Here is a 13,990-nt window from a genome sequence, read left to right as displayed (position 1 = left end):
TCTCTTTATATCCATCCCACTCTTGGGTGGTATTTTATTCATCTCTTTAGGATAACTACAGTGGAATTACCATGCAGAATTTGAAATTATATTGTTGAATATAATCTTTTAAGTGTCCTACTTGTACATGAGTTGTGTGGAGGCTTCCTTTCCTTCTGGCATTCTGATGAAATGATGCAGCACCTTAGCCCATGAGAGAGAAGAGATGGGCATTTGTGTGGCAAACGTGACAAATCTGTCCGTGGTGCAGGGAATAACTGTACTGGTAGAGATGCTGGAAGCAGTCTTGCATTGTGTATCTTGTGAAATGAGCATTTTTGTTAGCCAAGAAACTTTCACAAATGCGTGTGTAAATGGACCTGCTGCAGAGTTAGACATGGATGCGCTTTTTGGGGGTCTCAGTATCTCCCTGTAGGGTGGAGGATGTGTATTATGTCTTTTAATTTTAAATTCATCACTACTTCTAAAACAGGGATTACAAATGCATCACACTAAAGGATATGTTGTCTCTCTTGACTTTACCAGTAATGCTTTTATCTTTGCCTTGCAAAGAGGCTTTTCCCTGTGGACTTACCCATCAGCTCCTGAAAGGCCAAAGGAGGTAAAAGCTGAGCAGAACTTGGAGGGGGTTTTTTGTGGGTTTTGGATATCTTTAGTTGTTTCTGGTTTTTTTTTTTTGTTTGTTTTTTGATTACATAAATGACTGATTTAGGAACAAAATATTAGGTTAAATAGACTGGTGTGTGATAATTTCAAGTTCTTTTCCCTGTGTGCTGCGTTACCATCTCCACACACTGCCTCTCTTTTCTCCACATCCTCAAACCTTGCTGGTGTGCATCAAGAGGCTAGCATTAAAACCAGAAAAAAACAAAAAGGAAGAAAGTTAATTAAAGCTGCTTATAATGCTGTGGAAAAAATGGTTTAAAACAATAGTCCAAAAGCCCCTTCCCTACTATTATTACCAATTTCACATAGTAGCAGTGTTTCTAGATCTGTTCAGGTGACCACTTCCGCTCACTTTGAAGCGTGTGACTGTACTTTTTCAAGGCAAGGTTGTGCCAAATTAATTGATTCTTTTTTTCCCTTCTTATTAAGTAAGTTTGGCTGGGCCACATTTACTTGGATTAAATGCAAGCGAAAAGAAAACTCACATTGGTTCAGGAAGTTTGTTTTGTGGTTCTTTGGAAAAGAACATTCTGTCCGCTCTTTGCAAAACCAATACAAACAGTCTCTTGGCACAGACACTATTCTTTGTAGATACCTTACTTTAAATTATCTCTCTGTTATTTTGCAAGAATAACTATCACAGTCCATATTTCCTGGATAAATCCTGCCTTGTATAATTGTGCTTTCACTTTGTAAGTCACATCTGCAGTGGTAGTTGGTAGTTCAACACAATTAAATCTTCTAAACACTATTTGAGGTCTGCTGATGAAAGGTGCTGAATAACAGAAAAGGTGATTAGCAATTTAGGGTAGTAAATGTGGATTATGAAATAGCACTTATTAAGAAGTGGCTGTATCTCATTGTAGAAATGATCATGTAAATATGATGTTAAGGAAAAAGAGCTGTAGAGGCACAGAGTAAAACTGCAAGAGGTTTTTATTTATTTTGTAATTGAGGAATTGTGTGTGAGTCTTGTAGAGGAATGTCCTTCTCCCTTTTAAGTTTTTAAAGGACGTTATTAAGCTACTCTGTGCTACAAAAGGAGTACTGGGATAATGCATTTCATGTGCTTGTAGCAGGCATTTCTCACATGTGAGAATCTGGCAGGAACTGCCGGAATTGTAAATAACAGCAGAGAAGGAAATGTGCACTGTGCAACCTTAATCAAACAGGGAGCAATCTCTGGTGCCCTCTTTTGATAATATACTCGGTGGAACCAGTTAGGGGAAGAGCTTAAGTGATGTTAGTAGGTTATTGGACTGATTGTTCAAGTGACTGTAACTTCTACTGTCTTGGACTCTTACTAGGAGGGAAATCAAAGATGCCTTGTACCTTGTAGGAGGCAGTGCTACATGTAGTAAGTAATACTTCCAGAGAGTGAGAAAAACAAAACAAATCTGTCCTGTAACAGCTTTGAAGGGAGCTGAAGGTTTACACACACATTTGGATGTAAGTTTTGAGAGCTACGTTTTTTAACATAGAAGGAAAACACAATGAAGAACCCCAACCTTTTGAACTTTCTATTTCCATACATTCAAAATACTTTACTCTTGGATTTAAATGTCATGTCCATCTTATCTTACCAGAAAAGCCTTTTCCTATATTTAAAAGGGCATCAATATTTCTAATTGTTGCCGAATCCAATCCAAGCCTCCCACACAATCATTTCACCCTTCCCTCCCCCTCCCATCATTGTCTGATTTTTTGTTTGCACAGTCATTATTCATTAACTGTGTTCATGTCCAGGGCAGCAAACAGAGCAATCCCATTAACAAGGAGGAGCTCAGAAACTCACCAGTGAAATCTGTTTTGTCCTTTTCTGTTTTACACTGGCTTTCAGATGAGAATCCCAAAACCTGTAACAAATTTCAGAGATAAGGAGCTTGGAAACAATGAGTATGCTAGTGTTTGCTACTTCCTTTTCTTAGCAGAATTCTTTAGTCTTCCATTCTGGTGAGAAGAACTAATTTCTGTGTAAGAAGCTAGTGAGATCCTAAGTTACTACTGGAAAAGAAAAGAGGAGTAGCCTGTCCTTTTTTTTCCCCTTTCTTACCGAATCACACATAAGGCAGGGTCACCTAGAGCGGGTTACACAAGAACAGTTGGGTTGTATGTCCACAACCTCCCTGGGCAGCTGTTCCAGTGCTCTGCCACCCTCGGTGTAAAGAAGTTCTTCCTTATGCTAAGGTGGAACTTCTGTCTTTTAGTTTATGGCCACTGCTCCTTGTCCTGTCACTGGGCACCACTGAAAAGAGCCTGGCACCATCCTCTTGGCACCACTTTGAGATATTTATGTGCATTAATGAGATCCCCCCTCAGTCTTATCTTCCCTGGACTAACCAGGCCCAGCTCCCCTAGTCTCCTCTTGAGAGAGACACTCCAGACCCCTCATCATCTTTATGTCCCTCTGCTGGACCCTCTCCAGTAGCTCCTTATCTTTCTTGAACTTCATCCTTGTTTTGAAGGGAATGAAATGGGCATGGAAGGGTAGAGAGTCTTACCCAAGGTCACTGAGCTGGGCAAGGCTGAGGGTCATGAATGGCAACCTGCCCTAAAGTGTTGTGCCCGTGTGTTGTCCTTTCTTCTGTGAGGGTTTCCTGGTCAGAAAAAAACATTAATTGTCTATCTCCCCTTCAGATATTAAAATGTTACATTTTTGACAGAATTAGGTGATTAATAGATAAACCACCACTAGAATCTGGTCATACTAGTCAGCAGCTTGATAAGGCTTAGTACAAAGACTAGCTCAGTATACTATTTCCTTTCTATATTAATGTTGAACTACAGGATCAATTCAGATTGGCTGAATTGACCTATTGTCACTTGTGCTGTTACTGAGTTGACTTGTTACTGCTTCTTTCTAGTTCTGTTGCTATATCAAATTGATCTGTACTTCTAAATTATTTTTAATTGGATTTAGTGGATAAAGTGGAAAACATCACTTGGGGGGCTGGCCCTGTAAGGGAGAGGAAATGGAACCTCTCACAGAAGTCACAGAATTGGGATAATGTCAAAATGAAGGCCTAAAGAGGGTAACTCATAAGAAAATTCCACTGTAAATTGGTCAGGTTTGCTAAAATTTGAAGAACTGCTCTATTACTGTATCCTGCAGCCATAGGGAGGAGAGAAGATCCAGCAGGCAGGAATTGTGCAAGATTGATTTATTTAATTATTTTACAAACTCTTTTATAGACTATTTTCTTCATAGTCTAATTGGTCAAAGGATCAGCCACCCCTTGGGGTGATTGGCTAAAATCCTAAAACATCCATTATCAAAATATTTTTCTACTGTACTATAAACAAAGCTCTGCAAGGTTGCAGGTGTTCATAGTTTACAGAACTTCTGCTAATCTCTTCGTGAGAGAGGAAAGTATCCCACGGGCTTAGAAAGAAGCAAGAGAAATTCTTGCTAGCAGCAATATTGTGTCCACACTGCTCAGTACCTGGAATAGTGCAGCTATGAAGCTGGAAGTGACTTGTATTACAACTAAGTAAGAATAATGTCTCGGATATGAATAAAGAAATGAAATAGAAAAGGACTAACTCTTGAATGTCAGATTCAAAATTGAGGGGTGACAAAATTTGAAGGGTTTTAGGGTGGTGGCGGCTCTCCAGTTTTCCTGACCGTGAGTCCTGTTAGCTGTACATAGGAATTCTTTTTGGTTTTACTGGTATTTAGGAAATTCACGCTGACAGTAGTGGATGAACTCTAACCAGAACTGTATTTCTCCCTGTCATGCACTGAGGGAAATCATATTTTAAGAAGTTGGGAATTAGCAAGTTGAATTCATTGCATAAAGTGCAGTGGAATTGCAAAGCTGAACCTATTTCTTTTCTGGTTTTCAGTGATTTGTCCTGTTGGGCAGCTGCCTTCTGAGCACCTCTGGAGAGATGCCAGCCAGCTGAATTAAGCAGTGGCAGGAACAGCATCTACCCAAGCTGAAGTTTTAAGCCCAGGCACGTGGCATTTGCACAAGTGATCACTGGTGAGTTGAGCATAAGCACAGCTTCTCTCTTTCCTCTCTGTCTCTTTAACAACTGGCATCTGTTGCAAACTGTAAGTTTCTGCATGCACAGACTGGCCTGCCATGCTTGTTTTTCCCAGAGGGTGACTGATGGGCTTAGAGAAAATAAGAGTGATCGAGGTTACCCGCTAATCTTAGGAAATCCTTACTATTTGTTTGTATGTTTATGGATTATTTTCCCCTCGCTCTCCACTGAATGAGTAACGTCCTGGTGAGGCCAAACTTCACATCTGTAGCATTTGTGTGTTATACTAGATGATATCACTGTGTTTTTTTAATCAGAGGAGATTTTATACCCTCTTCCTTAGCTCTTCACAGCCTGGAAGTGCAAGCTGTGGGGTTCTGATAACAGAAGTAGTGACTGGCTGCTGTCAGCACGAGGGTGATTAAAAATGTGTGTGTGCGTGCTGGTCACTCCCTTTCCAGCTGAATAGAAAATGAAACTACCCAAAGCCTTTTATATAAGTGCATGGATTTGAGGTTTTTTTTCCTGTTTAAATCTCTGTGTGGCTGTGTGCAGACAAAGTTCATCCCCAGCTTCCTTTTACTAGATGCTGTGTAAAAAAAATGTGAGCTTGTTCTGACCTCTGAGGCATGATCCTGTTTCCATTTCAATCCTAGACATAACCTCTCTACAAAAGACAATAGCTAACAATTAATTTTTTTTAGGGCAAGGTGGTTTCTAGTCAGTTTTTCCAGTCTGTGATTTTCCTTGATAAAACAATGTCAATCTGCTTCTTCCAGAAGCTAAAATGCTGTGATTCTTTGACAGCAAATGTGTGGATTGCTGCCTTACACCTTGTAACACCCTGCTTTATTTAAGACTCTGTCATGCTGGGCTGACTGCTGTCTTTCTGGGAGTGTGGCACCAAGGAGTTATTGATGAGATGCAGCCTGGTCTGTAAAACACACGTTTGCTATTAAAAACAACGTATGTGGCCTTAGCTATAGCTAATCATTTAAAAATCTCTGTGGAATTTGAGGGATGTAGTACATGGATAGAGTCCCATTAAAGCATCAGCATGACACAGCTCAGCATCAGGTGCTGAATTGTCCTGTGAATATCAGGGTAGATGATTTGTGCTTTAGGCAGAAATCCCTGAAAGGCTCTTCTGGAGCAGGTGGGAGGAGCCCTCTGTAAGGATGTGTGCAGGAAGGGCAATATGCATCCAGGGCACTTGTCTGACTCTTGCAGGCTCTTGCCATATTGTTAAAAGGGCTTGTTGGAATATTTGGACAAAAACCTGAAGGTCAGCGCTGTCCTGAGCTGTACATGGTACCTAGATCAGCAACAGAGTTGGAAAATTACTCTGGCCTGAAAAATTACGAGGGTAATTCTGCTTTATGCTGGAGGAGGCAAAAGCAGAGCAAGGAATACAAGTACATTATTTCAAGGTCCAGTAGCCTATTAAGCCAGACTAAAACAAGTAGGCTTTAATTAATGGAAAGTTTAGGAAAAGAAATGTGGTGCTATTGTCACGTAACCATTGTATATTTGCAAGGTGGAACATACCTGTCCTTAAGTTCCTTTCCTTTTTATTGCTGCTGCTCTTCCTGCTTCAGTTCAAGCGTAACAGCTGCTATCTTGGGAACCACTGAAGGTAGATGCAGTTCCTTTCTACTGCTGGACAACTCTGAACCCCAGCACTTAAATAATACAGCAACTTGAGTGCTAAAGGCAGCAGCTTTGGAGGAGAAAGGTTTTAAAATTGTTGCAATTTTAAAAGTGTGTGTAGAAATTGAGGAAACAAGGTAGTAATTGAAGCAGTCTTTCTTTTATTTAAAATCGTTATCACTTGGGTAAGTGCACTTTATTTTCTGCTCGTAAATATTTTCAATTATTAAAAGTTGGAGGCCACAGATTTTTCGAGAAGCCCAGTAATTTCAGTGGAAGCACATCTGTGTCTTGGTCAGGGAGGACACCAGTTTAGCACAAATGTCTGTGTGTTGTGTCTGAGGTCTCAGTCTGCCTCACAAGACAGAATACTAGCGTGGGGGAGAAGGCAAAAACCTTTCCTCCTGTGTAACATGGCTGGGAAACCATCTGCATGTGGAGAGTTTTCTTTTGAAACTCCAGATCATCAGGAAGGTGTGCACAAATAAAGACTGAGTCAAGCCAGTGCCTGCTTATCACGTCAGGTGGTGATTATGCTGTGACATAAATCACTATGTGCTCTGAGTACATCCAGTTTCGTGGGTTTCCCTATGGCTGTGCTTAAGAAATGTGTGTGAGCTCGCACACAGGTTTCTGGTTGTTGGGATTTTGGGGTTTTTTTGGCTTTTTTTTGGGTTGTTTTGTTGTTGTTGTTTGGGGCTTTTTGTTTGTTTTTTGGTTTTTTTGTGGTTTTTTTTTTTTATTTCTGGGAGCACTATAGAGGATAGAACTTGAAGTGCAGGGTACCTGGAGCATGTCCTGCCCTTGGGGTTGAGTGGTGTTTTGCACTTTGCTTGCAATTCTGCTCAATTGCTGCTTGCTACCTGCAAGTACAGTGCGAACTTTGGAAACTGCAGTTTGAGCCTTCATCTGGAAGCTGAATTTTCTTACACTTTTTAAAAAAAAAATATTTTTCGGTTTGTAGTTCTTAATTATAATGTCAGAGCAGTATTACAGAATCATAAAATCTTTTGCATTGGGGGAATCTTTAAAGACCATTGAGCACAGCACCCCTGCAATGGGAAGGGACATGTTCAACTAGACCAGGTTTCTCAGAGCCCCATCCAACCTGGCCATGAATGTTTCCAGGGATGGGGCATCCACCACCCCTCTGGGCAACCAGTTGACCACCTTCATTGTAAAAAACTTCCTTATATCCATTCTAATTCAACCTTCTTTTACTTTAAAACACGATTCCTTGTCCTGTTGCTGTGGGCCCTGACAAAAGGTCTGTCCCCATCTTTCCCATAGGCTCCCTTGAAGTACCAAATCACTGAAGTGATTGGCTAATACAAATATTGCAGAATCAGGTAAATGAACCTCCTGCCTCAGGTGGTTGGGTGCTGAAACACACTGACAGAAATTGTGAACCATCATAAGCCTGCAAAAGATTAATGGTTAATGGTTGGAAACTCAAGAAAAATGAGCTATTGGTATAAATCAAACCACCCTTTTGTTAACATACATTTTGCTTAGATCCAAGAAGCACTGAAGCTAGATGGGTATTTCTGATCATTTTACTACAGCAAAATTTAACTTCTTTCTAGTTCTTGACAGGAGTAAATGAGAGATAATGAGATTTTGTTATCTGCTCCAGTCACCTGTGGCTTTGATTTTAAAAAATAAAATTCCTAGGAACCATTGGGGTTTTTTGATTCTTTTTTAATCCCATGATTGAAAACAAATGGTTACCCGGCCTTTTAAATCCTGAGGCCTGGCTGCTCAGCTGGGGGATGTGCTGTAGGAGAAGTAGAGAAATCTGGGCATTTTCAGTGTTGTCACTGCATGTGGTGTTGGCTGCTGGTGCCCACATGCTCAGCTCTGCAGGCAAAAGCTCAGTGTCACAAATGAGAGCCATGCTGCTCGCCGAGTGTTGACAGCTTGTCATTACAAACAGTGTTTTTTCCTCCTGGCTTGTAGTTGAAAAGGTTCAGAAATGATCATAATCTCTTTCCTCGAGTGACTTGGGAAGCATTGGAGTTTGTTCTTTCCAGGTTTGGGGGGAAAAAGACACTCTGCTTTTCACTTGTGCTGAGTTTACAATTGTTCTATCGTCTCGGTTGGATTTTCGTAACATATCCAAAATCGTTAATCTCCCGTGGAGTGAAAAAGGATGTGAAGAAAAGAAGTGGTGAAGGGAGAGGAAGGACAGAATGGTAGTTGAACAGATTGGGGTTTTCTTGGTTTTAGGTGGGGTGTTTATTTTACAGCAGCTATTCCTGGTACCTAGGGGAGCACGCAGAGAAGGCGGGGTGGCAGTGGCGTGTAACAGAATATGGCACTTGCTCGCCGTGTGGCAAGAAGGAATTGTGTATCAGCTAGTTCTTCTCTCTCACCTGGGGCTATAGAAGAATTTGATTGCTTAATACATCAGTGTGGCCATTCTCTGCTGTGGGCATGCGTGCTAGGATGCTGGAAGTGCAATTGTGAGATCCAGTGACATAAAAACCAACCCAAGCAATTAAGTCCCCTGTAGGGTGCAAGGGGAGAGCACCTTCACCCTCTGTCATCAGAGGGACAGGGCTGTTTGCCTTGGCTCCCACCTTTGTTTGGAGGTTGCTGTGGTGATGAATAACCTGTGCAGAGAGTGTGTGCTCCTGCCTTGGCTCTGGCAGATAAAACAATGCTGCTGAGCCCACGGCTTCTCACCCCCGCGTCGGAGCGTGTACCCTGGCAGCGGATTGGGTTCCCAAAATAAGTTGAAACTGTTGTCTCAGAGCTAGTTATTGACATGGTAGAGATCTACTTGTCAGTTCCCCTCATTGCTTTCCTAGCAGGCATGCTGCAGGGGGCTGGGTGATGGCAAGCAGTGGCTTTTTTCCATTGCGTGGAAGGGAAGCTGTAGGGCCTTATTTGTGCAAGCTTATGACACCTGAGCTTTGCAATGTTACCTGGCCTTGAGGAAGGAGAGTAGGTAGAGCACGAGACTGGCAAAGGTGATCTGTAGAAGGAAAGGGTGAAATATTACCCATTTTTTTTCCCCCCTACCATTGCAAAGATTACATTTTCTATACCGAGGAAATTTTCTTTTTTGTTTTTACTCCCTGTCTATCAATAAGTGTTACAACAAATTATTGTTAGATTTACTGCAGCTCAAAATAGATAAGTATGTTTTTCATACTAAGATACAAAGATCTGATCTAACAACTGCGTAGTGATACAAAAGTGTGTGAAATTTAGAATTCTGCACAAGCATTACGTGCTTTCCTCATGAATTCACACAAGTATGGCTATACTTTGATGATACAAGTGTCTGAAGATGCTATAAATATCACTTCTAGATAAGAATTGCCTTCAAAAAGGTCTTGGAAACTTGTTTCCCCTCTCCTAGAAAACTCTAGCAACCTAGGGGTTGGCAAGAATGAATTGCCACCTGAGGCAACTCGTGGAGAATTTTCCTTCCTGCATATTACACTCCTTCCCAACTTCTCTGAAGCTGCCCTGTGCACAACTGGTAGGAAGTGCTCTGTGAAAAATTGAGTCACTCAGAGATGATCTATTGGCCATGACAAACACTGTGATGTTTAAAGTGTCTATTTTTGCTGCATAATTCCTGAAATTTAAAAAAAAAAAAAAAAGAAAAAAAGAAAAGAATGTGAATTACTCAGCTCTATGTCAGCTCTCCATCTCTTCACAGACCATCAAAATGGGTGGTTTCATTTGTGAGGCTGCGACTTGTTCTTGGCTGCAGCCGCACTGAGGGACCAAAGAGGAAGATGAAAACTTTAAAAGCAGTAAGGCCTCTCCCAGTATTTACAATGAAGGTGGCAAAGGCAGGTCTGTGGCCCTCCATTGCATGGCTGATGGATCTTCTTTCTGAGTTAGAGCACTTGGGGAAATAACCTCCTTCAGCAGTTTCTTTGAGGCTTGTCATCTTGAAGTTTTCCCCATCACAATTTAAACATGCTGTCAGCTCCTTTTAGTGACTTGGTTAAAATCACCTTCAGTAAGGAGTATTTAATTACACCTTCTAATACCTTATTCAGGCTGCCCTCCTGGATTTTTGAGAATCTGGAGAATGCTGCTAATAGAGTGGAGGCAGCATTTACAGGAATAAATTAATGGCAGTCCCATAGCTGTGCTTTTTACATCTGACACATTCTCCAAGGCTAGCATGGTACCTCCCATACTCCTTCAAATTCATTTGTTCCATTTCAGCTCAGCCTTTTGAAATATTTTGTGATGAATGAGTGCGCTGTACAAGCCGGTGATCAGGAGCAGCTGTTCATAGTCATGCATTAAATTGAATCCATCTGTCAGTGGGCTCTTTAAAGTGTGAGTTTCACATTGTCAGGAGACCTGATTACACCAGAGCAGTATCTGGGTGCTGTTTGCCAAAAAGAAAAGAACAAACCTGAACGAAGTGTGCTTGGATGAGCTCTGGGATGCCCCTGCAGCCTCATCTGCAGAGCTGTGATTTCGCCTGCTGAGGTGAGAGCAAAGTGGTTACAAGCAGCACTTGTGCACTGGCATGCAGAGAGTTGTTCAGATGTAGGCTGAAATGAGGAGATGACTTGCACTAAGCTTTGTAGAACTCCTGTGTGGTGGTTGCTGCTTGGTTTTAAATCCTGACCCTTTGACCTCATCACCAGTTCTTTACGTTTTTTGGTTGTAGAGTTTTTCTTCAGAGGATGAGCTGAAGAGAAGACATGTTTTATTCAAACGAGCAAAAGGAGACAACACAGCCTTTTTGTTTGTTCCACTCCCCCCCCCCAAATGCATGCATCACTTTTTATATTTGTTTGCAAGCAGAGGAAGGTGAAATGTATCTCCTGAAGCTGTTTTGCAAACTGCATTTAAGGCAGCATTTCAGCACAACAAATGGTTGTTTCCTGATTGCAATTATTGTTCTCGTAATTATAAGTGAAATCTTTAGTCCATAATATTCTCTGTAAATGACATACTGGATATGGAAGCCAGCTGATTCATGGCCTGAAATATGTTGATCTTATCCAGGGGCCACTTCTCTTGGTTTTCTTCTCCCAGTTTGCTCCTCACCAGGATTTCTGTGGTGAGGACTGTGTTCATGCTGGGTTGTGTGTATAGCTCTAGGGAAAAGCATTCCTTGTTACCAGAAGCTTATTCACCCAAGTTTGTAATCTTCATTATATCATTTCACTCCAGGAAAGGCAACTTTTCTTGGAGGAGCAGAGCCTCCTTAGCCACTGTAAAACTTTTTTTAAGTAGCAGGAGGGCCATATTTTATTCCTAGACTCCCTCATGGTCTCCAGAGCTGCAGAGACCACCCTTTGCTGGTGGTGAGATCTCTCATCACCTGCAGCAGCAGAAGAAACCTTTTTTTTTTTTTCCCTTAAGCAAAGAAAGAGACTTTTCAAGAACTACAACACTGGCTAAAACCCCGTGTTCTGTTATCCTTTGTGCGAGTTGAGTACAAAGAGGGGGGTGCTGGAAGAGAGGGGAAGTTTGCTTTAATTTCTTATTTCCTTTTACTTTTAATTATGCTAGTAATAAACGTTTTTTTTTCTTTGTACAGGAATTGTTTAAGTTTGAGCCTGTTTTACCCCGCAGCTCTCTAGTTTTCCTCGATATTTTCTTATTTTTCCCTTATGAAAAATAACAGATTTCGTGTGCTTGACGCTTAGCTGCATCTAACCACAACGCCCTGCAAGAAGTTTCTCCATCTCACTTTTGCTACTGCAGCTCAACAGTGTAGCTGCACTGCAGCTGCATTCCTGGTGCAGGGCCGAGCCAGCACTTTTTAATTAACACTAAATTCAGTGCTGGCAGAAGCACAGAGAGGGTAAAAAAAAAAAGTAATACACCAAAACACAGCACCCACGCTGGCTTTGTGAGCTTGTATTTTGTGTCAGTCAAAATGGTGTCTGGTATCCTATGGTAAGAGAAGAACCCTTAGCTTTTCTTTGACACAGAGAAAGCAACACTGGAGCCTGTTATTTCTGTGTACCTGGTAAATGTAGATGATGTTTTGTTTTTTTTTTAATGGAAACTAATTAACGTGTTCCACATGGAGAGGTGAGAATTGCACTTTGAGTGAAGAGATTGATTGATTGATGTTGGCTTGTATTAAGAAAATATGGCTAACAGAAGGAGTCAATACATGCTCTTTTTACTTTTTTTTCCTGTAGAGTACACTGTTTTTCCTGCATGTGTTTAATGAGGGAACTTAGTGGGGGGATGCCATGGCTTAATAGCCGACAGTATCTTGTTATCTTCCTTTAAAATACTAAAGAGTGTTAAAATACAGTTATTAAGGTCTGGCACTCACTTGAGCACCCACTTGGGACTTTGGGTTATAAACATGCAGAATCTGTAAATGAGCTGCAGATGCAGAGTTAAGTGTTCAGTCCTTCATCATTTAACCCAACAAGCAGTAAAAGCTGTGCGCCAGCGACGTGTGTGGAACTACCGTGTTCTGCGAACCTGGGGACAAACATGTCCATCCTCTCTGGGAATGCTCAGACCTCTGAAAACTGCCTGGTTCTCATCCCTGCTAGATCCCTAGGTTGCTATTCTGACAGTCTAGACGGTACTGATCATTAAGGATGAAATTGTGAGTTTTTAAATCCAAGTTCTCTTCCTTTGGCTTTCACAACTGGTTGTAAAAAATGAGGCGTTTGGGCACCATTGTGTGCTGTAAGCAGAGAAGCTGATTTTTTTGGGCGAAGAGGAGGCTGCTGTGCTCATTTCTTGGTAGATTTAATTGCTGATAAACAGGGATCTGATTCAGCTTACACAGTACCGACATGTTCCTATGAACTTGTGTTGGGTAGGGTGGTGTGCTCCCCAAAGAGCTTCAGGAAACCAGGATCTTTGGCACGTGCCTGTTTGGAGGAAGGTGCGGCTGGTTGCAGCTAATAATTCCTGTAACAGAGGTAAAGTGCAGAAACACATGCTGTACAGCAAAGAAGGAAATGCACATTCCTTTTGTGAAAAGGAAGAGTAAAGTTCAGGATACTGGCAAGGCATTGATACACCTGTACAGTTTTATAACCTTCCGCTGCAAGCACCAGTTCAAGGTTTCAAAGACAAATGGTATTTTAACCCCATTATTATGTTTATTATTGTTGTTATTATTATTATTATTATACCCCATTTTTAAAGAGCAAGGTATTTTAAAGAGGAAGGTATTACTTTGGTTTTCATGCTGGTCCCTCTTCAGCAAGAGGAACGGACTTTATCTGTCTAAAACTCTCAGTGAAGATCACAAAGATCATCTGCTTCATGTTGTGGTTGAGCATGGAGAATTGGCTGTTAACATACACAAAATAATAAAGTAAATGGATAAAACGTGTCATTTATGGTTGTGTATTGCAAAGATGGACTCATTTTTTCCTTGTTTCCCATAATTTTTCCCATTCAAAAAACTGTTGGCATTTCCTTCTCATGTAAATGAATTATTCTTACAGTTCTTACAAATCTTTTCAGGATGCCTAAGAAAAAGAAGTAGAATATTTCTTCTACATGTTCTAGATTGTTTCTCATGCTTCTTTCTCTTGTTTGGAGGAGTGAATTCAGACCAGAATTCATTCCACGTCTTTATCATCATTACTTATCTTAAAAAAAAATAACCCAAACAAAAAAACAGAGCTATGAATCTTTCTACCATGTGACCATTTAGAAAAGCGGTGTCCCACTTAAATATTTAGAGTTAAGCATGCTGTGC

The 13,990-nt window shown here is 41.1% G+C and overlaps 1 protein-coding gene across 3 annotated transcripts in view; it reads left to right on the top strand.

Annotated features, from left to right (window-relative positions):
- Window positions 1-13,990, top strand: part of EPS8 (epidermal growth factor receptor pathway substrate 8) — a 127,731-nt gene that overhangs the window by 28,484 nt on the left and 85,257 nt on the right. For all 3 annotated transcript variants that reach the window (XM_042050328.1, XM_042050330.1, XM_042050327.1), the window contains exon 2: window positions 4,513-4,652. The gene's annotated coding sequence lies outside the window, so the exon portion shown is untranslated. The remainder of the gene's footprint in view (window positions 1-4,512; window positions 4,653-13,990) is intronic.

Source organism: Corvus kubaryi, unplaced genomic scaffold (assembly GCF_017639235.1).
Source record: "Corvus kubaryi isolate FWS band 111438036 unplaced genomic scaffold, C.kubaryi_AGA036_p1.0 72, whole genome shotgun sequence".
In the NCBI taxonomy this organism is placed as follows: Eukaryota; Metazoa; Chordata; class Aves; order Passeriformes; family Corvidae; genus Corvus; species Corvus kubaryi.
This window is presented reverse-complemented; position numbering and strand designations above follow the sequence as displayed.